Here is a 12,627-nt window from a genome sequence, read left to right as displayed (position 1 = left end):
CAGGAGTCTCAGCCAGGGATTCCCGCTTCCCCCCTTTCTTATCCACCCCCCCCCCATTGACATCCACAACAGCGGTTCTTGAACCCAAAACCGAGCTCTTATTTGCGGTGGGTCCGAAACCCCCACAGACCCCCCGGCAGCCCCTTTGCCAGGAAGGGAGCAAAAGGCAGGAGCTTCCGGGAGGGGCAGGGAGGGCAGGGACCCCCAGGGGTTGGGGGAGGGGCACTCCCAATGATGAAATTTGTGGGTCATGAACCCCCCCCTTTCTTCACCCCTCCCCCCCCCTTTCTCCGCTCCTCTCTCTGCGCCCAACTCTTTGTCATCAGGTGAAGTCAAGGGAGACTCTGCCCGGAGACCGATGACGCTGCAGAAGGGAGCATTCCCATTGGTCCTTATGCTTTTCTGGGCACATCCTAGGCAGAAATCTTCATCTGTGAAATGAAACGTGTACGTGTGTGTGTGTGTGTGTGTGTGTGTGTGTGTGTGTGTGTGTGCGCGTGTCCTGGCCAGATGCTTCCAGCCCCAGAGGAAGGATCGGGGGTGTGAACTGGGGGGGAGGAAGCGTCGATCTCGGACTTTGGAGGTGGGAAGGGCCAGAATCAGCGGCTGCACCAATGAGAATTCTCCCTGCTTGAGCGTCATCGGTCTCCGAGCAGAGTCCTTTCTGGCTTCACCTGAACCCCTCCCCCTTTCTTCACCCCCTCCCCCCGATTCCGCCTGTGGGGCTGCGGGGCCCGTAGAGCTTCTGGCTCCTTTCCTTTCCTTTCCTTTCCTTTCCTTTCCTTTCCTTTCCTTTCCTTTCCTTTCCTTTCCTTTTCCTTTCTTTCCTTCTTCTCTCTTCCTTTCCTTTCCTTTCCTTTCCTTTCCTTTCCTTTCCTTTCCTTTCCTTTCCTTTCCTTTCTCTTTCTGTCCTTCTTCTCTCTTCCTTTCCTTTCCTTTCCTTTCCTTTCCTTTCCTTTCCTTTCCTTTCCTTTCCTTTCCTTTCCTTTCCTTCCCTTTCTCTTTCTGTCCTTCTTCTCTCTTCTTTTCCTTTCCTTTCCTTTCCTTTCCTTTCCTTTCCTTTCCTTTCTGTCCTTCTTCTATCTGCCTTTCCCTTTCCCTTTCCCCTGCCCCTTTCCCCTTTTCTTTTAAGAGTGCTTCTTGTTCCACAGCTGGAATATGCAAATTTCCCTTGCAGGAAAACTGGCAAAATGTCTTCCTGACCCACACTCAGGGAACAGTCACATTTCTGTTTGTCTTTTAAGCAGTCTTTCCTGATGATTGCCAGTTTTATCAATTGTGTTGTCATCCTCCCTCCCTCCCTCCTCCCCTCCCCCTCCCCTCCCCTCCCTTCCCTTCCCTTCCCCTCCCTTCCCTTCCCTTCCCTTCCCCTCCCTTCCCTTCCTCTCTCTGCCCCTCCCCTTCCCTTCCCTCCCCTCCCTTCCCTTCCCCTCCCTTCCCTTCCTCTCTCTGCCCCTCCCCTTCCCTTCCCTCCCCTCCCTTCCCCTCCCCTCCCTTCCCTTCCCTCTCCTCTCCGCTCCTCTCCTCTCCTCTCCTCTCCTCCCCTCCCCTCCCCTCCCTCCCTCCCCTCCCCTTCCCTTCTGGGAACCGTTTTGAAGGGATTGGTGTCTTTTGTGGGATATATGAGAAAAGGATCTTTCCATCTAGAGATGCCTTGGGGATATAAATACAGGCAGTCCTCAATTTACGACAGTTCATTTAGAGACTGTTCGAAGTTTCAACAGTACCGAAAAAGCGACTTGTGGCCGTTTTTCACACTTATGACCCTTGCAGCATCTCCAGGGTCACCTGATTAACATTCAGATAACAAACAGTCAGGTTTAAATGTCATCTCAAATAAATTGCACTCCCAGACAATTAATCTTTGCTGAGATATTCCATTTATTGAGTACGACAGATCTGGCCCCGACTCATTGTCAATAAATAAATAAATAAATAAATAAATAAATAAATAAATAAATAAAACATATTTACAAATACAGAACTGTATTTGCTGCAGCTATCCAGACAGACATCATTTATTTTGAGATAGCATCGATGAGATGCAGAGAATTTTGATTGGGAAGGGAGGGATTGGGGGGCAAAGGTCAGTATTGACAATGAAAGAGCCAGGGACAGATCACTATGCTCAATAAAGAGAAAATTTCCTCAAAGATCGGCAGTTTGGAAATTCATTTATTTTGAGATAGCATCGAAACCTGACAGTACCCTTCACAAACCGAACTCTGAGGCATTCTGTTTCCTCAAAGAACAAATTTATTTAGATACATCATCTTGGCACAAACTGGTGGAAAGCCAGTACTAAAGGTTCCCACGCTTTCCACCCCACTTAAAGTAAAGGTTTCTCATTTTTCCAAAACAATATGTCACACTCTCCAATCGGGATAAGGGCTGGTTGCTTGGCGACTTCTCTCCTCCTGCTCTGGCCAGCCGGCCGTTGGAATGTATCTGACTCATCGGCTAACTACGTTGCTTTGGCTGAAGACTCCATCCACCTCTGCTCTCCCCCTTCAGCTCCAAACTGTGTCAACCTGAATTCACGTGAGAATAACCCGTGATAGAAACAAATCTCCCCACCGGAAAGGAACCGGCCACCGCCGGGTCAGATTCAGGCTTGACACTGAGTTCCATGGTTCATGAACTGGGATGGAAAGAAGCAGCAAGTGGCTGCCATGCAACTCTGAATGTTACACCTCTATCCTTCCAACTGTGAGGCTTCAGCAACCCTGGTGCATCACCAGAAAGCTCCTTTTGCCGCCTTTGGAAAAATGAATGCTTAGCCAAAAACAAATGTATGTCTGTAAAGTTGTCTCCCTCTTAGGAACTTGTGAACACGACGGGTACCTCAAAGCGCTGTTGGATGGCATCCTCCACAAGGCCGCGTGCAGGGAGCCACCTGTGGTGATAGCAGTCCAGCCGGTCTAAGAATTCGTGGCCCACCAGCATCATGGCCTTCTGGAACCCAGCCTGGAAAAGAAGCATGGATTTGGCAATTACACTCTCAATCCAAGGGCGTTTTTAATTTGGAGCCATGCAAGCTGTGCCATGCGATTATAGGAGGGGACCCTGCTAGCCACTTTCTCTCTCTCTGCATTCCTCAGACAAACCCTCATCTGACTCCTCTTTCCTCTTAGCAGCAGAGACATCTGTGAGCTGCTTACACAAAGAGAATTTCCCAAGTCAGAATTTCCCAAATACAGGGAGTCCTCGACGTACGACCACAATTGACCCCAAAACTTCTGTTGCTAAGTGAGTCATTTGTTGTTGTCCCACTTTATACGACGTTCCTTGCTACAGCTGTTAAGTGAATCCCTGCTGTTGTCCAGTTAGTGATGTGACTGTTAAGTGAATCTGGCTTTCCTCCTGAAGGTTGCAGAAGGGGATCACGTGACCCCAGGACACGGCAACAGTCATAAATACGAACCAGTTGCTAAGGCTCTGAATTTTGATCACGTGACCATGGGATGCTGCAATGGTCGTTAAGTGTGAAAAATGGTCACAAGTCACCTTTTTCAGTGCCGATGTAACTTTGAACGGTCACTAAATGAAGTGCTGTAAGTTGAGGACTACCTGTAGCTGGGCTCTCTAGAAAAAAAGATCATGGCCCTGAGTTGATGACGGGTCGGCCAAAACAGCCATGCAACCCCCAGCCCTGGAAGCTCTGGAAGAACTGGCCCAAGGGTCGCCTTCCCTGGCACCCTCCATGGGTCACCATGGCCCCACAAACAGGTGGAAAAAAAGAGGAAGGCCGCCTTTGGGGGGGTTGTCTGGGTCAAAAGACAGCAATGTAAGCAGCAGGCTCCATCTTCTCTATTGACACGCTTCCATCGCAGGAGAGCTGGGCTAGTCTACATTAGCCAAAGACCAGGAGGAGCCTGGTAGCACTTCTTCAGGCTAACACATTTTATGGAAAGGCTTGTATGTTTGACGAAATCAGCCATCGTTCATACAATAGAACAGAATAACAGAGTTGGAAGGGACCTCGGAGGTCTTCTAGTCCAACCCCCTGCTTAGGCAGGAAACCCTACACCACTTCAGACAAATGGTCGTCCAATATCTTCTTAAAAACTCCAGTGTTCCAATAATTTTTTTAAAAAACTAAATTACTATGTCCTTAAATTCATTTGGCAAAACAAAAAACCCAGAATCAAACTTAAAATGCTTCAAGAGCTTAAAGAAAGAGGAGGATTTGGTGTTCCAAAATGGGAATACTACTATCAGGCTGCAAATTTAGTCTGGATCAGGGATTGGATATTGTTGAGAAGAAGGAGGTTGTTGATCCTGGAAGGTGAGGGGCTACATCAAGGTTGGCATTATTTTCTTTGGCAAAACAAAATCCCAAAGCACAGGTGCCTTGCAGGACATTATGTGAGGAATATTCTAATTGAGTCCTGGAGGAAAATTAAGGGCAAATTTTACTTTTCAATCCCCGCTTGGCTGGTCCCACTCGAAGCTATAACGTATAGGCCTCTATATAACAAAGAAAATCACCTCTCTTACTGGGAACTTTTGGACCCCCATGGTAGTCTGAAATCAAGAAATGAGTTGGAGTTGTAGGGAAAACAACTGGACTGGTGGGCTTATGCCCAAATTTGCTCGAAATTTAAAAAAGATAGGGGACAAGATGGTATTAATTTGAATCAGCATGATCTGGACAATATCATTCTAGGAAAAGAGGACAAAATGTTATCAAGGATATATAAACTTTTAATAGACTATTGGATAGGGGATGAAATAGTTAAAGACTCTATGATTGCCTGGGGGAGAAATATTGGCTATCCAATTGATATGACAAAATGGGAAGAAATCTGGCTTAAACATATGAAATTCCTGTGGGCAACATCATACAAAGAAAATGTGTACAAGATGCTGTATAGATGGCACTTTCCACCTGCTCGTCTTTCTAAAATGTATTCAAATCTCTCACCAAACTGTTGGAAGTGTGGGGAGATTGGCACCTATTTCCACATGTGGTGGACCTGTTCCAGGACGACTGAATTCTGGAAAATCATACAGGCATGGATCATGGAAATCACAGGTTATAACCTAATTCTGAAACCAGAGTACTATCTACTGAACATTAGGCCAGACAACATAGGCACAAATATATGGTGTCTGTGTGTTTTTATCACCACGTCAGCAAGAATATGTTTCGCCCAACATTGGAAGGGGAAAGACCTGCCGGCTGAAGACTTGATTTTGGAGAAAATTTTGGATTATGCGGAAGCCGACAGACTGACTAAAGCATTGAAAGATCAAAAGGACTCCGTATATTTCCAATGTTGGGACAAATGGTATGTTTGGTTGAACAACAGATGCCCAAAAAGTCAAATATAACCAGGATTATGTTTAATATTTGTTAAACCTGACTGAAGTCTACATACCATAGAAAGTGTAAATATCATGTAAAGTTCCTGTCGCGATCATTTGTTTGACTATTTCTTTTTCTTGATGTATTGTTTTAAATAAATACATTAAAAAAAAAAAACTTCCAGTGTTGGAGTCTGAAAAACTATCAGACTCCTGATGTTTTCAGGTTTTTTTTTAGATCCACCACAAATTTCCTTTGTATCTGATTTTATTGTTGTTTCTCTGTGTCATATATGTGGGTATATACATAATTTTGTATTTATTTATTTGTTTGTTTATTTATTCTGTCATGGTTTTATTGTCTCAAAGGTGGTGACCCTTTGAGAGCTGTATGCAACAAAATTTCATTATTAATGTATGCCAATTAATGTACATTCAAAGTGACAATAAAACTATCCTATCCTATCCTGTCCTGTCCTTATTGTTAGAATAGAATAACAGAGTTGGAAGGGACCTTGGAGGTCTTCTAGTCCAACCCCCTGCTTAGGCAGGAAACCCTACACCACTTCAGACAAATGGTTATCCAAAATCTTCTTAAAAACTTCCAGTGTTGGAGAATTCACAACTTCTGGAGGCAAGTTGTTCCACTGATTGATGGTTCTAACTGTCAGGAAATTTCTCCTTAGTTCTAAGTTGCTTCTCTCCTTGATTAGTTTCCACCCATCGCTTCTTGTCCTGCCCTCAGGAGCTTTTGGGGAACAGCTTGACTCCCTCTTCTTTGTGGCAGCCCCTGAGATATTGGAACACTGCTATCATGTTATCCAAGATTGGCCAAGCAAATCTTTGTCTTCTGAATCCTACCTCGGTGTCTTGGTCCTTGTCATTCCAAGGAGGATTCAGGGAGCCCATCCTGGAGCCCACGTTGGTGGTCATGGCGTAGCGAGGCTCTTCATCCCACTGGGAGATGCCATTGTCGATTGCCTCTATCTCCTCTATGAAGTTCTCATACAACTCAAAAGGGAGGAGGATGGGAACGAGAAGAGGGTCAGTTCAGCGAGGAATAATTTTTGGAGTGTGCTGCTAAAAGAGACTATCAACAGGACTCTTTACATTCTTCCTGTGAATTATGCATATTGAATCCACTAATAAAAGCTGTTTTAAGTAAGTAAAGATCGATGGCTTTACAGGGCCTTCAGATATTGCTGAACTACCATTCCCACAATACTTCTCCACTGGACATGCTGCCTTGGGCATTACAGGAACTATAGTCCGACACAGAAGTTACTAAGTTGGAGAAAGCCACTTCGGCTGCTGAAAAGGACTCCGTTATTTCTCTTACTCACGCCAGACGTTTTCTTTCACATGTCCCCAAATATGGATCTAGACACCTTGTCACAAAGCAGACACACAACAGGATCTTCCTCCTTTAGGCTCAACTTGTTGGCTAAAATCTGGGAGCCAAAGTGCACATAGACCAGCTCTGCACTGCTCAGCTTGGTCTGCCACCATTGATCAGGTTTTAGGTGGTGCATTGACTCGTTAAATGACCTGGGAGAAGAAGGCAGGGGGTCAGAAGAGCCTGGGAAGGCAGCGAGAGAAACAAAATCACACCACTTTGAGAAAGAGCCCAAACTTTCCAAATTTCTTTTCTTCATAGTCTGGTAGAACTGACTTTTAAAAATATATCTCAAAGCTCTGCCTACAACAAGGAAACCTCGTCCAAAATGTGTTTTCCTCTTTTTTGGTGCTTTTCCTCCTTTCCTTTCTCTGCCATTTTTAGATTGTAAGGCCAAAAGCAAGGACTATGTTAACAGTATTATACCTGAGTCGAAAGATGCTTTGAAAAGCACTTTAAATTGTTGTTTAAAATGCTAAAAATAAAGATGAATAATGGAGGCTCATTTGAAACAAGTTCTTTACCGTTAACAATTCTTCCAATATCGCAATGGTGTTATATCTCATGTTTTTACATTTGTTCTGGCTGTGAGCTGCTCCTTTGTGTTGAGGTCTGGCCTCAGAAGGATAATGTAGCACTTGGGGATGAAGATGCAGCCCAGCAGACCAGCACTGGAGGCCAGGATGGAGAAGACCTGCACAGCCACCATGTATTTCCCTTTGGTGCTCAGGTAGGTGGGCACAAAAGTCACCCAGACACTGCAGAAGACCAGCATGCTGAAGGTGATCAGCTTGGCTTCGTTGAAGGCCCCAGGCAGGTTCCTGGCCAGGAAAGCCACCGTGAAGCAGATGGCAGCCAGGAAGCCCATGTAGCTGAGGGTGACGTAGAACATGACAACGGCCCCTTCGTTGCATTGCAGGATGATCTCTCCAGGCTGGGAGTGGAGGTCAGAGTCAGGGAAGGGGGCAGAAACTCCCAGCCAGATGGAGCAGATGATAATTTGGACAGCAGAACAAGAAAGGATGATGGAGTTGGCCAAGCTCTTTCCCAACCATCTCTTCACTCGGTTTCCTGGTTTTGTGGCCAGGAAAGCCAGCGCCACCATGATGGTTTTGGCCAAGAGAGAAGAAATGGCAACTGAGAAGATGATGCTGAAAACCATTTGTCGGAGAAGGCAGGTGGCTTTCCTTGGTTGACCAATGAAGAGAGAAGGAGACAAGAAGCAAAGCAGGAGGGAGACCAGGAGGATGTAGGAGAGGTCCCGGTTGTTGGCTTTGACAAGGGGAGTTTCCCAGTATTTAATGAAGATGATTAAAACAAAGTCTGTGATTAAGAACAAGAGTAGGGCAAAAGAGACCAGGATGATGCCCAGATGTTCTTCATAAGACAGGAAGGTTATGACTTTGGAGATACATTGGACTCTGTCCTCATTTGGGTATTCATCATCTGGACACTTGGTGCATTTTTCCATATCTGAGAAAGCAAAAAAGCAATATTTCTTTAATATTCTGTTCCTTTCTCTTGCAAGAAAAACCTTCTTTGGATAACAGCTGATACCACAGACATTTTCCAAGAAGTATTTCTAAACTATTTCATTAAAAAGAGCATAAGAAGGATATTTGGGGGGGGGGTTTGGCGTTGCAGCGAGACAGCCGGGGAAATAGCAGGTTCTGAGGAGCCCAGCGAAAACCCTGACTGCCGAACCACCGCCGATGGGTCTCCGGACCAGAACCGTCCTGCAGGGATGGGGTAGAAGGAGAGGCACCTCAGATGACCAAGAGGAACAGGGAAGGTCCTCGGAAGTCGGAGGGAACTCTCGGTAAGTCGGCGGTGGGGGTGGCAGCCATGGCGGCTGCCACGAAGCTGGGACAAACCGGGCTAAGTGATGTGCAGGAGGAAAGCAGAAAGGAACAATGCTCTTTGAAGTTGGGTGAGTGACAACCAACCCAGACTAGAAACAATGTTTGGAGTAATGGTTTTTTATTTGTAAGACCCCTAGCCTTAAAACAGCAGCTGAGTAACTATGGGGCATAGAAGATTTTAGAATGAAATTTTTAAAAGAAAAAAAAAGTCCCGACTGAAAATTGATGTTTGAATAGACCAAATTGGAAAATTAAACATTGAGACCTGGTTCAAAACTGATCAAGCTTTAAATTTGAATTGGACTCTTAATGAAAAGAAGCGGAAAAAAAAGAATTATTATTTTTAAAACACAGAAGAAGGAGAGAATAAAGCAGGAATGTTATATGATTGAAAAAAAATGGTGATTTGCAGGACTAATGGAAATTGTGGATTGTAGAGAGACACCTTCTGGTTCAAAAGAAACTTTGTAACTTGCTCTTTGTTTGGGAACATTGTGAATATTACAGATAACAACCGTGGGATTTTGGCAGTGGAGCTGTTTTTTCTTTGCAGGCGGCTGGACTGTGATGAAAAGAAAGGGAAAATATAATGGAACTCCTATAATTGGACTAATTGGTGCAGGAACAAAAGAAGTCAAATGGCGCAGGAACAAAAGAAGAAAATTGATGTGATTTGCTTGAAATAGAAGAAAAAGAATTAAATTGATATATGGAGAATTTAATTGAGAACATTGAAATTGAATATATGCTAACAGACAAGGAAATGAAGAATAAGATGCACACAGCTGGAAAAAAGAAGATAAAAACAATGTGATTAAAAATGAAAAAGCAGTGTATAGATGGATAGTAATAATAAAAAGCAGGTTATAAAAGAGGGATAAGAATGAATATGAATATGAGAAGAATTTGTTATAGATACATAAAAATTGAAATAAAGAGGGAAGTTAGAATATAAGAGGAACAGAATAGGTTAAAATAAATTTATTAATTTATATAAGGACGTGTTTGGTGCAAGAACTATGTCTAAATTATTTTAAATTATGGGTATTAATTCAGCCAAATTTATTTAATTCATTTTATTCGATTTTAAATTTTGTATATGTATGTGTTTTATTTCATGGCTGTTCACCGCCCTGAGTCCTTCGGGAGTAGGGCGGTGTAGAAATTCAATAAAATAAAATAAAATAAATAAATAAATGTTAAAGTGCTACAAAGATGATAATGATAATGTGATTGAATATGAATAAGTAATGTATAGATAGATGGTAAAATAAAAGAAAAGTGATTATGCTGGGATAGGCAGCAAAAATAAAGATGATTCTACTGGGTATAACAGTAAAAATAAAGATAATTATGCTGGGATTGACAGTAAAATAAGATGTTTATACTGGGTATAACAGTAAAATTTAAGAAGTTTATGCTGATATTAACAGCCAAAAAAAGATGATTAAGATGAAGATTATATACTGGGAGATGATTATACTGGAATTAATATTAATAATGAAATGATTATGTTGTGATGAAGAGTTAAAATAAAGGTGACTATGTTGAGATAAACAGTAAAATGAAGATGATAAATGTTAACAGTTAAAATACTGTGTAAATATCTTGATGATTTATATTTTTAAGATATATCCATCCATGCTAAAAGAAAAAGAAATTGAAATGATATTTGGTTAAGGATTTTAAGATTTAGGTAATGGGTTTTAAGACATTTTTAATTAGATAGAATTTATGGCAATAATGGTATAGAATATTAAGCTGTGTTATTTGGAAATTAAGATTTGAGGTGAAATAATAGAAAGGTAATTGATCTGTGTAAATTAATATAAGTTAGACATTTTTCTTTAAAAAAAAAGATGGTAATTAGTGGGGATTTGGAAAAAGTTTTTGTTAAAAGGAAATTAGTAATTGTACCTACTTATGACCGAATAAGATGTATTGTATGTTTGTGTATTTTAAAAAATAAAAAAAATGTTTTTTTAAAAAAGGATATTTTTATTAAAAATGTAGCTAGGTATATGAAGTTGAGGGAAGTCCTAGGATCTTAATTATTTCCTGTGTAATGTGTAGAATCTACATTATTAGAGGTTAATAATGAATCATATAAACTTTTTAGACAAACATCCTGAGTCCTGCCTCATGGCAGTTAATATCCTGGACTTGGAGGATACCTTCAGTATCTTGTAACATCTGGAAGCAACCTGGAATTAAGGAGAAACTTCCTATCAGTGAGAGCAATTAACCAGTGGAACAGCTGGCCTCCAGAAGTTGTGGGTGCTTCAACATTGAAGGTTTTTAAGAAGAGACTGGACAGTCACTTGTCTGGAATGGTATAAGGTCTCCTGCTTGAGGAGGGGGCTGGACTAGAAGACCTCCAAAGTCCCTTCTACTCTATTCTGATTGATTGATTGATTGATTGATCTACATGACTGGCAGAATATTTGTGTAATGAGATCCCCCCCATAACTATCCACAGCACCACAATATGGACCAGTGACACCTTCTCAGTGATCCTCAAGGGGAGGATCCAATATACAGTGGATTGCAAGGTCTTTCAGAAGGTGGACCTGAAACAATTCATCTAGTTTCAAAGAACTCAGATGTTCCTAGAAAGGTGAACTTAGCAGCACACATCCAAACTAAAAAGCAGAAGAGATATTTCCTCTGCTGTTAGTAGAGCTTGCCCAGTCTGCCACCCCCTCCTCCCATCTCTTCTCAGCCCCTCCTTCCAAATCTTTTTTAAAAAATATTTTTTAAAATATTAATTATTAATTTTAATATTAAAAAATATTAAAATATTGTTTATTTAATTTTTTTCAAACATAAACATAAAATATATCTTTTAAGAATGAAGTCTTGATCCGGTCATAGATAGGTACAATCGCTTATATTTTTTAACAAACTCCATTCAAAATTTCCTCATTGCATCTTTTAAAATTACAAATCAAAACAATTTTTTTTAACATAAATTCTAACATCTTAATTTAAGCCATACTATTATATCACCACAAATCTTAATTCCCAAATAAACTCCATTCATTTTTATATGCAATTATAAATCAAAATTCATTCTAACTCCTTCCTAAATTTTCTCCATTACTTCTTTTAACATCAATATCAAAACACAAATTTAAGAATATTATAACCTCTGGATCTAAGTATTTACCTTACTATTTTATCACCACGAATCTTAATTTTCAATATATACAACTCTATTTTTATTTCACTTTATAAATCAAAATTCTATCTGTATTTCTTAATGTCTGGACCCATTTCATCCAATCTTTAGATCTTAAACTTTGTCAATTTTCTTGAGTTTATCATCTGTTACACATTTCATTTTACACAAAATAATCTCAAAATCGTTTTGCTTCATTTTAATTGTCTTCCAACATTTTTTTTCACCCCATATTAATTTGGCTATTTTCCAGTATTTTCTCCTCTGTATCTCCCACTATTATTTGGCTGATTTCCAGCATATTTTATTTTGGCTGAGTTTCAGCATATTCTCCTCCATAACTCAAACTGTTATTTAGCTGATTTCCAGCATTTTTTTATTTTGGCTGATTTCCAGCATATTTTATTTTGGCTGATTTCCAGCATATTCTCCTCCATACCTCCAACTATCCTTTGGCTGATACCCTGCATACCTTGTTTTGAGTGTTTTCTTTTCAATATATTTATCTATTATTTAATTATTTCCAAATATACTCTTCCAGGGTGTTTCCCAACCTATTTCTTAATGTTGATCATTTCCAACATACATTAAATTCATTCACAATTTGTTGCTTAAATCTGTGTTTCTTATTTTATCATCCAATAGTTCATTAATCATTCACATTTAATCATATTTACCATTCTCAATTTTGTTTACAGTTTAAAATTAAAACATGTTACATCAAACATATTCTCCACTTGTTCTCCCATAGTCTAATAAATTTTACAATTTAAAATTACAACATGTTGCATCAGACATATTCTCCACTTATTCTCCCATAGTCTAATAAATTTTCTTAAGTTTGTCTCATATCAATATATACTCTTATGCTTTTATAA

Source organism: Pituophis catenifer, unplaced genomic scaffold (assembly GCF_029215685.1).
Source record: "Pituophis catenifer annectens isolate HBS135680 unplaced genomic scaffold, rPitCat1.0.hap2 SCAF_19, whole genome shotgun sequence".
In the NCBI taxonomy this organism is placed as follows: Eukaryota; Metazoa; Chordata; class Lepidosauria; order Squamata; family Colubridae; genus Pituophis; species Pituophis catenifer.
Note: the sequence above shows the minus strand (reverse complement) of the source record.